This window comes from Hyperoodon ampullatus (genome assembly GCF_949752795.1).
Source record: "Hyperoodon ampullatus genome assembly, chromosome: 3".
Classification (NCBI taxonomy): Eukaryota; Metazoa; Chordata; class Mammalia; order Artiodactyla; family Ziphiidae; genus Hyperoodon; species Hyperoodon ampullatus.
In genome coordinates, this window is record NC_136916.1 from 52,514,056 (window position 1) to 52,524,825 (window position 10,770).

Here is a 10,770-nt window from a genome sequence, read left to right on the forward strand (position 1 = left end):
ACCTACATTTATGACTTCTGCCTAAATCCTGTGGGTGTTGCCCTACCCTTGGCATCACAGAGAGGATGGAGGGCTTTGAGAAGCCCCAGGAGACGTGGGGCACACACACACACACACACACACACACACACACTCACAACTATCATGGTACCTGTTCCACTTTAAGAACCTCATACTGGGGACTTCCCTGGTGGTCCAGTGGTTGAGACTTCGCCTTCCAGTGCAGGGAATGCGGGTCCGATCCCTGGTCGGGGAGCTGGGATACCACATGCCTCGCAGCCAAGGGACCAAGGCATGAAACAAAAGCAATGTGGCGAATTCAATAAAGACTTTAAGGGTGGTCCACATCAAACAAAAGAAAAAAAAATCTTAAAAAAAAAACAAACCCTCATATTGAATGAGCCAAAGAACTGAGCACAGTGCCTTCATCTGGGAAGGAGACCACCCTAAGATCACCATCAATTTTTTACAAATGAACTTGACAGTATATTTTATCACACTGAATGGCAGTTATCTGTCTGCAGGTCAGCTCCCCTCACCAGGCTGTGAGCTACTCAGGTCTCCACAGTTCCCAGCATACCACTGATCCTAAAAACACATTAAAAAAAAAAAAAAGTTATGAGAACGAAAGTCATGAGGACAGGTAAACTGCCACCACTTCGGTCACCTTGCTCAGGCTATTGTGCTAATGCTAATGCTGCCCAGTTGACAGCACACTCACAGCCCCTCAGGTCAGGCCAGTATGATGGAGGTCCGTTGAGCAGGTGAGCAGAGACAGAGAGAAGAGCAGGGGCATCGGGGGACTGGGTGCCAAGCGGAGGGTGGGGAGGCGGGCAGGGGGCAAAGCCAGTCCTGAGACAGGAAGTTCAACAGGAGACGTCTTGGAAGACACAGGGGAGAGGTCCAAACTGCAAAATGGCAGCACTGATGGGAAATGCTGAGAGGGCAGTGGTGTGACAGCACCTGGAAGACACCATGCCAGGCAGTCTGCCTGCATTCACTAAGGTCCAATGGGTGACCCTTCATCAGGGGAGGGTTCTCTCTGGTCCGTTCTTACTGCACATCATCCCGAAGTTGCCTTGCCCCCTTCAGCCCAGAGCTCGAAAAGCAAATGTGTGTTTCCGATGAAGCTATTAGGTCACCTAAGGGAAATGGAGGCATTGGCGACAACAGCCCACCTTGTCCAGCACCAGGAGGGATGAAAGTCTAAACCCAATTAGACCGAGGAGACAGACTTGGGCACTTGCTCTCCATGATGCCCAGGAGACCAAAGTGTGGGAGAAAATGGACTGGTTTCAGATTACCCAGCTATGAACCCCAGGCTTGCACCCGACTCGTGGGCCGATTTAACAATGCAATAATGTCAGTCTCAGTTCCGGTTAAGACAAGACAGTTTGTCCAAGAGAATAGGTGCCCATCACATACGCTGCATAGACAGCCTATGCAGGATTTGAGAAAAAATTCAGAGCAAAAGCATTTAAGAAAGAAGTTTATTTTAAAAAGAATTCAAGGGAGTCAGGCTTCAGAAGGACAGGCTGGCAAAAATAAAAAATTTAAAAAAATACATATAGATAGTTAAGGAGAAAAAACCCCTCAGTATCAGCAAAGTTACCTAGCTTACATTAGCTGTCATGATGGAAAAGCAGCAGCTTTCTCACGTGATTGTCATATCCTCAAAAGTCATAGCTTATGGTCAGATGTCAGCAGAGTAAAGTTTTTGTTCAAGTCAGGTAAGAATCAAATGACAGCCCTACCTCTGTTGGGAGAGGAAGGGATTACAGAGGCTGGAAACCTGTCTTTACTGGAGAAGGTCAAGGCTTCTTTTATTTAAGGGAGCAGAACTGGAGGTGACCTATTTATTTTTGTTTTATCTCCCAGTGCAACCTGATTTGTACTTTTTTCCCTCCTGGTCTGTGGAAAAAATGAGGTACACACTACTTAAAATGTCAGCAGGGCAAAGTGTCAATATTGCTTTTAAAGGAGGTAGCTCAAATTCTGTTACCACTTGCAAAACCAAAAAGTTAACATGGGAGAGGTGGAGGGAACTTGGAGATTGGAGCATCTCTTTGGAGAACTGCCAGTGTGCTGTGAGTCCCAGCCCTCACGCCAAAGAGGAAGGGGTGTGTGTGTGATGGCTGGCGGGGGAGAGGGGCTTGACGGGCTTGCTCAGAGGGCTGCATTTGCCAGGGAGACAGACAGCGAAAGAGGAAAGGTGTTGAAAGCAGCCTGGGGCAGCAGAAGGGGCTGCTGTTATGGTGTCAGTGCACTCCTGGAGGCCCCAGATGTGTTGGCATCTGCCCAGGATCAGATGGGGGCCCTGGCAGAAAGACCTTGCCTGGAGACCTTTGGGTTCCACCCCAGGGGTTCACCTTGGAAGAACGGAGGCCAAAGTTGCACTGAGCAACAGAGGGGTGGAGGGAAGAGTTACTAAGCGACCAGCCAGAAGAGACATATCCACTGCCAACAAGGGAATGGCAGGGAAAGGATTTTCAGCCTGGAAGTCTATCTCCAAGAAATCCACCAAAGAGAAAATCATCCTTAAACACTTGCCAGGTCAGAAGAAACTGAGATCAGACAAGTGCTGGTCAAATAAGACCCTTCCTGTCCTTTGCCTTTCCTTCTTCTCACCACTGCAACTCTGCAGTCATCAGAACTTGGAGCAAGTCTGATGCGGGAAGAAGCGTGACATCAGGACAGCCAGCATCCACAGCAGGCTTTGCACCCACCGTAGGTCCTGGCTGGGGAAAGGGAGAAGATTCATGTTCAAAGTTTAGGGTTTGTGTTTTAATAATTAAATTACATAGCACTGGACATTTTAATTATTATCTGAGACCATTTAAAGGGCTAAGGTGACTAGGGACTTTTATTACAAAGGAGAAGTTATGGCACTGGCATGAGATTTATCTCATGTGTGGTGAGAAAAGACTAAGTTGCTGTAGCATTGTTCTTATGAGTCCTGCCGTTTTGATGACCAGATACAGCAGTGTACTAGTTTCCTATGACTGCTGTAACAAATGACTGCAAACTTAGTGTCTTAAAACTACACAAATGTATTATCTTACCATTCTGGACACTGGAAGTCCAAAGTGGGTTTTACAAGCTAAACTCAAGGCCATGTTCCTTCTGGAGGTTCTAGGGAATCTGTCTGCTTACCCTTTCCAGCTTCTAGAGGCTGCCCACATTCCTTGGCTTGTGGTCTCAAATCACATCACCGCTTCTGGTTCTTTCTCTGCTTCCATCATTATGTTGCCTTCCATCTAGCTAGCCCTCCTGCCTCCCTCTTAAAAGGACCCTTGTGATTCCATTGACCCCCAAATAATCCAGGATAATCTCCCCATCTCAATACCCTTCATGTAAATCTTCTTCAAAGTCTCCTTTATCTTGTAAGGTAACATATTCAGTGGCCCTCAAACTTTTTGGCACCAGGGACCAGTTTCATGGAAGACAATTTTTCCATGGACTGGGGGTGGGGGGATGGTTTGGGGATGATTCAAGTGTATTATGTTTATTGCGCACTTTATTTCTATTCTTATTTTTTTACTTTTTTTTTTTTTTTTTTTTTTGGCTGTGCTGGGTCTTCATTGCGGTGAGCGGGGGCTACTCTGTTGCGGTGCACAGGCTTCTCATTGCGGTGGCTTCTTTTGTTGCAGAGCACAGGCTCTAGGCGCGTGAGCTCAGTAGTTGTGGCTCGCAGGCTCTAGAGCACAGGCTCAGTAGTTGTGACGCACGGGCTTAGTTGCTCCGTGGCATGTGGGATCTTCCCGGACCAGGGCTCGAACCCATGTCCCCTGCTTTGGCAGGCGGATTCTTAACCACTGCGCCACCAGGGAAGTCCCTATCTCTATTATTATTACATTGTAATATATAATGAAATAATTATACAACTCACCATAATGCAGAATCAGTGGGAGCCCTGAGCGTGTTTTCACTTGCCACTCCCTGATAGGGTTTTGATATGAGTCTACAAGCAGTTGATTTATTATGGTCTCTGTGTAGTCAAACCTCTCTGCTAATGATAATCTGTATTTGCAGCCACTCCCCAGCGCTAGCATCACCGCCTCAGCTCCATCTCAGATCATAAGGCATTAGATTCTCATAAGGAGCGCGCAACGTAGATCCCTGGCACGCGCAGTTCACAGTAGGGTTCACGCTCCTATGAGAATGCAATGCTGCCGCTGATCTGACAGGAGGCGGAGCTCAGGCGGTAATGCGAGCGATGCGGAGCGGCTGTAAATACAGATGAAGCTTCGCTCGCCCGCCCGCCGCTCACCTCCTGCTGTGCGGCCCGGTTCCTAACAGGACACAGACCAGAACCGGTCTGTGGCCCGGGGGGGTTGGAGACCCCTGAACATATTCATAGGTTCCAGGAATTGGGATGTGGACATCTCTGAGCGGCCCTTATCCAGCCTACCACAAGCAGACAAGTGAACTTGAAAAAAGTTAATTTATTTTCTGAATCATTTTTTCCTCTGTAAATGGGGATAATAATACCTATTTTACAAGATTACAGGACTTAAAGGAGGTCTGATGTGAAACACTGTATAGCACCTCAGTAAGTGCTTTGTAAGAATTCATACTTTTCATTCTCTCACTTGATAAATTTGTTAAATACTCTGTCCTAGGCAGCGTTCAGAGTGCTGAAATACGCATTGCTAAAAAGAGGGGAAGGCAGGAGAGAGCAAGGGCTTTGGCTGTTCTAAAGGAGTAGGTTCTGGAACTGGAAAAATGGTTCAGAAAAGTGAAGCCATACCTGGTTGATTCTATCAAGTACTGATGATACTTGATCTAACTGGTGGGGGTATCTCATTAAAATACTTGGCTCATCTCTGCTTTTCAAGAAATTTTGGCCTATGTATAGCTGATTCACTTTGTTATACAGCAGAAACTAACACGCCATTGTAAAGCAATTACACTCCAATAAAGATGTTAAAAAAAAAAAGAAAGAAAATTTGGCCTAAGTATACGTACTAATAGGATACAGAAATTTAAATGCAAAGTATTGTCATGCCTTAGACGTTTGTAGAGAGTAATTCTGAGGCTTAAAGGGACGCAGGCAGAGCGATGATTGCAGTCTGGAAGCAATTTAGTACACAGAAGTACCGTAGTAAGGTGAAGTTCTGGGTTCAGGTCTAAGGGGTTTATATCCCTTGGGTCCTCTAAATGGTGTTAAGCTAATTAAACTGGAAGACCATCAGACTGAGGTGGCTCTAATGCCACGGCAGCCTATGTAAGCAAACCGAAGTCTACGCGGGTGAACGTCTCCAGGTTACAAAACTGAAACCTAAGGACAACCAATCACAAACAGCCACGGAGGCTTTCAGTTAGAGCCGATCAATGATTTCCTTACTTTGCTTCCGCCTTTTCTCTATAAAATCCTCTCCCTGAGCTCCTGTCGGTAGAGGGTTCCTAACCACTTCCGGTCTGGCACTGCCCAACTGGAATAGACTTTTGCTCAAATAAACTCTTCAAAGTTTTAATATGCCTCACTTTATCTTTTAACAATGGGTACCTACTAGATGTTGAATCAGGAAGTTGAGGCTGTGACTTTATGGATCTGGCTCCCCAGGCAGAACGTGGAAATAATATTTCATTAAATCAAGAAGCAATATGGGAAACATAGGAATTCCTAGGGGGAAGAGAAAGCTGCCAAAGAATTGCTAAAAAGAGCATAAAAGCTTTGCTGTTGGTAGAATTATAACACTTCCTATCTAGAGGAATCTCAAAAATCAATACTGGCTATAATCAAAGAGGATGTCTTACTTCTAAGGGGCAAGGAGCATTCCTTACACATTTTTTTCCCCTGAGCTTTGCTTTTCTTCACCTGGCAATATACTGTATGTTGAATCTTTCTATTTAAAGTAAAGAGTTAGGGAATACCTTTTTTTTTCTTTTTACGATGAACAAATCTGAGGAAAGCACAGGGAACTATATTTAATAAACCATTATAATAAACCATAATGGAAAAGAATACGAAAAAGAATATATATATATATGTATGTATAACTGAATCACTTTGCTGTATACCAGAAACTAACACAACATTGTAAATCAACTATACTTCAACAACAACAAAAAAGAAATCTGAATATGTTTGTGGGACAAGGAAAAGAAAGCAGTGAAGAAAACAAAAAAAGCAAAACATGCCCATGAAAACTATAATTATGAAGACTGTAAAATGTGGAAATGTACAATACTGTAGGAAGTGTACAACTGTAATTTTGTTGTAAGCAAATAGAGAGGAGAGGAAATATGAAAAGATTCTAACTGTTGTAAGGTGGTAGAATTGTGGCTGATATCGCCTCTTTGTTTTCTAACTTCCTGAAATGTTAGCCCAGCCTTCAAATTAAAATAATTTCAATAAGTTACTTTTGATAAAACAGTACAGACAAAGGCATATTATTTACAGCTGGGGGCCTTGAAACTTCTGATCCCATTTCATAAGCTTTTCTACTGGGCATCATTCCCACTCTTGCTCTCTTTTTTTTTTTTTTTTTTTTTTTTTTTTTTTGGCGGTACGCGGGCCTCTCACTGTTGTGGCCTCTCCTGTTGCAGAGCACAGGCTCCGGACACGCAGGCTCAGCGGCCATGGCTCACGGGCCCAGCCGCTCTGCGGCATGTGGGATCTTCCCAGACCGGGGCACAATTTGCTCTCTTAATTCTTCAAATTTTTACTAGGATTCCTCGTGTTTTTACCAGATCTCCCCCTGGTGTCACATTAAAAATTTTTCTCATTAGGGTTAAATCAGCTCTTTAAGAACTATTTTTATTTTAATTAATAGACAATTTCTTTCACTCTCTTTTGCATTTTGACAATTTATGATTAAGCCCCTAAACCCTGTATTCCATCACAAATCCTCATTTTGATACAGGTCCACACTGTAAACACTGGCTGCACAACGATGTCATCAGAATTCTTTGAAACCTTTGTAGTGTAAAATATGTCATAAAGATACTATTTACAAAACACTAAAAAGAGGTGAAATTGTAACAGGATTATCAACAAAGTTAGCAAAAAATCAATAACAACCAACAAAACAGAGATCTTGTTTCTCTGGGCAAGCAGAAATACAGTTGGTTAAGAAATACGGTTCAAGTAGCCTGTTATTAAGACGTGGAAAAGTGCTTTTTTTTTTTTTTTTCTGTTAAAACACATGTCCATTAATATCCAGTGGAAATATAAATATCTTATCAGAAGACTGAGCTGTGCTCACGGCCTATCAGACATTTTATTGATGTCCTTCTCTACCTTTTAAAATTTGGCCTCAGAGGCCCCAACTAGTATCTGACACAAAAAAGAAAAACCAAACATGTGAAATAAATTTAAAATTTTAGTATTTTGTCCATGATCTCCATGCATAACAGCCCCTCTCAATCCACATTTTTCCATAGCTGGGGTAATAAATAATTAAAACTCTTTCTCTTTCAATGGTATTGGCCCTTGGGTTTCTTAAGAAATAACTTTAATTACCTCCAATTCTGACAGCACATTGAAAGCATTATTATTATTTTTTTTTTTTTTGCAGTATGTGGGCCTCTCACTGTTGTGGCCTCTCCTGTTGTGGAGCACAGGCTCTGGACGCGCAGGCTCATCGGCCATGGCTCATGGGCCTAGCCGCTCCATGGCACGTGGGATCTTCCCAGACCGGGACACGAACCCGTGTCCCCTGCATCGGCAGGTGGACTCTCAACCACTGCACCACCAGGGAAGCCCCTGAAAGCATTATTATTGTCCTATTTTACAGATAAGTAGACTGAGGCTCAGAAAGATAAGTGGCTTTCTGTTAAAGAGACCAGGTCCCCCCAAAACCTGGCTAGGACTGTTTCCACACTGCCACACTGGGCATAGTTAGGCATTATCATGGCAATAACATGGAGGCTACAAACAGTAAAAGAATCGATGCAGGTGTAAATCTCAACTATTTCTAAATATCCTCCACTGGGACTTTCATATAGTTTCTTTCCCCCTTCTGAGGACAGAAGTGTTTCAAAAGTCAACCGTGATCTTGTCAGAGCTTTGGTGTCTCTTTGCACCTTTGCCTTTGAATCAAGCCAACCCACCTGACCAACTCCACCCTCCATTCCAACCCTTGTCCCGATTTTGGTCTGACCTCAGGCTCTCCCTAAGACCCACATCCATTCCCTGATTCCTTCTGCCTCCAGCACTTCAGGGCCCATTAGCTTCTCTTGACCTCCCCAACTCTGCTCTGGAATTTCTGGCCGTGGCCCCTTCAAGGGGCTTCCGAGGAGAGGGCAGCACCAAATTCTTTGGACTTCCTGGGCCTGGATGGAGAATCTTGCCTTCTCTCCCATTATCTCTGAATCACACCAAGCCCGAGTTTAGACCTCCCTTACAATGACAATCATGGGGAATCAAGGACGCCTGGGCCTTGTTCTATGCAATCAAACTGGTGGGACCCAGAAGTTTCAGGGGAGGAGGGGGGGTCCTTGAGCATGAGGATTCTGGGAGACAGGGGACATGAAGTATTCGGTGAGCAAAACCCAAAATGAAAGGCACATGTGCCAAGACTGTAAATGTTGGAGACTTGAGAAGTGAGGCAGAGTCTGAAGTCCAGCAGGGGCTTTAGATCCAACTTCCAGAGGAATACAGCCCATGGGGGTCTGTGGCAGGAAACACTAAGAGCATCTGCAAAGTGTCCCTGGCTTGACTGTGAGCCTTGCTGCCTCACATACTTCCCCTCCCCAGGGAGGCCTCCTAGACCCTGCTTCCAGCTCCATGATTATTGTCTCGTCATTTGCCATGCAGGAAACCAGAAAAACAACTTCTTTAACCAGAGCCAAGCTACCTAGAAGGTGATTTTTCAATCTTCTTTTGTAACTTGAAGGAACCAAGACCCATCAGTCCATAGCACACATTCACTGAGCATCAACGACAAGATGAGCGGTGGGCTTCATGGAAAGAAGTATGCAGCATGGTCCCTGCCTTCCAGTCTAGCTGGGGTGATAGGACACAGGCCTGCAGGACTCTTATCACATTGTTACACTGCAATTCAAGGCAGCAGATGCTGGTACAGACTCTTGGACACAGCTTGCTTCCTGGCCAAAGCTGCAGGATCTGCACCAGCAGGGTCACCCTTCCTCCAGATCCCGGGCCCTATCTTGATCCAATGCAAAAAGATTTAATCAGACCAACCACACATTATGGAGTTCAGCACCAAGTCTTCCTGGCAACTAGTTTAGCCCCAGGTTTGATAACTGGGTTACTGTTGGTGTCAACCAGTCCCCTTTTGGAACACCCCAATTCTTACTCAGCCCTCATTTCTTGTGTATTTCCCATTCTACTCTAAGGCATGGAAGTTTCCTCCATTTCCAGGCCCCTATTCATACCATCCACTTGTCCTTGTGGCCTCCTGAGTGTCCCCCAACCCAGATTCCCAGTCCACATGTTTTATCTACAGCTGAACAATGAATTTTGTGGGGCTCTTGTGGAAAAGCAAGAGCAACAAAATGATAAGATATAGTAGCTATTGAACCTCAAGGGTCTCATGTCACCCATGTGAGCATCATAACACCTGCAGAGCTGCAGGGCATTGCCCTCAGAGTCATAATATTCCACTGAAAGTAAAACCCATCATCAAAAGTCTAAAAATAATAAATGCTGGAGAGGGAGTAGAGAAAAAGGAACCCTCCTACACTGTTGGGGGGAATTTAAACTGGTGTAGCCACTATGGAAAACGTATGGAGGTTCCTTAAAAAACTAAAAATAGAGCTACCATAGGGTGCAACAATCCCACTCCTGGGCATATACCCTGAGAAAACCATGGTTCGAAAGGATACATGCACCCCAATGTTCATTGCAGCACTGTTTACAATAGCCAAGACATGGAAGCAACCTAAATGTCCATTGACAGATGAATGGATAAAAATGATGTGGTACATATATATAATGGAATACTACTCAGACATAAAAAATAACAAAATAATGCCATTTGCAGCAACTTGGATGGGCCTAGAGATTATCATACTAAGTGAAGTAAGTCAGAGAAAGACAAATATTATATGATACCACTTATATATGGAATCTAAAAAATAATGCAAATGAATCTATATACAAAACAGAAACAGACTCACAGACATAGAAAACAAACACGGTTACCAAAGGGGAAAGGGATGGGGGAGGGATAAATTAAGAGTATGGGTTTAACAAATACAAACTACTATACATAAAATTGATAAACAACAAAGATTTACTGTACAGCACAGGGAACTATACTGAATATTTTGTAATAACCTATAATGGAAAATAATCTGGAAAAATGTATATATATATATACACAAATATATATATTGTGTGTCTATATATATATAACACAAAGTGATATCTGAATCACTTTGCTGTGCACCTGAAACTAACACAATATTGTAAATCAACTATACTTCAATTTGAAAAAAAAGAGAGTAAAGCCAGACATTGGCTTGTGTAACCCAACCCTAGGTTTTCACCTCAGCCACCTGTTTCTTTAGAAACTGCCAACTCAGACCAAAGTTCAAACAGTTTATAATTCCCAAAAGCAGCTGCATTTCCAATAAATAATTAGTTATCAAATTAACTGTGACCCTGACACCTGCCAGGCCCAACCAATTCACAAGGATTTTAGAAAGCTCATGTTTTGAGATTTTCTTTTGTTACTCCTGTTATTTTCAAAATCACATGATTTTAAACATTGACTTTAGATACCATGAAAGCTTTTTGTCTGGTGGGATTCCTGCATAGTGCGTGTACATGTGTGTTGGGCTGAAGATAACTCCACA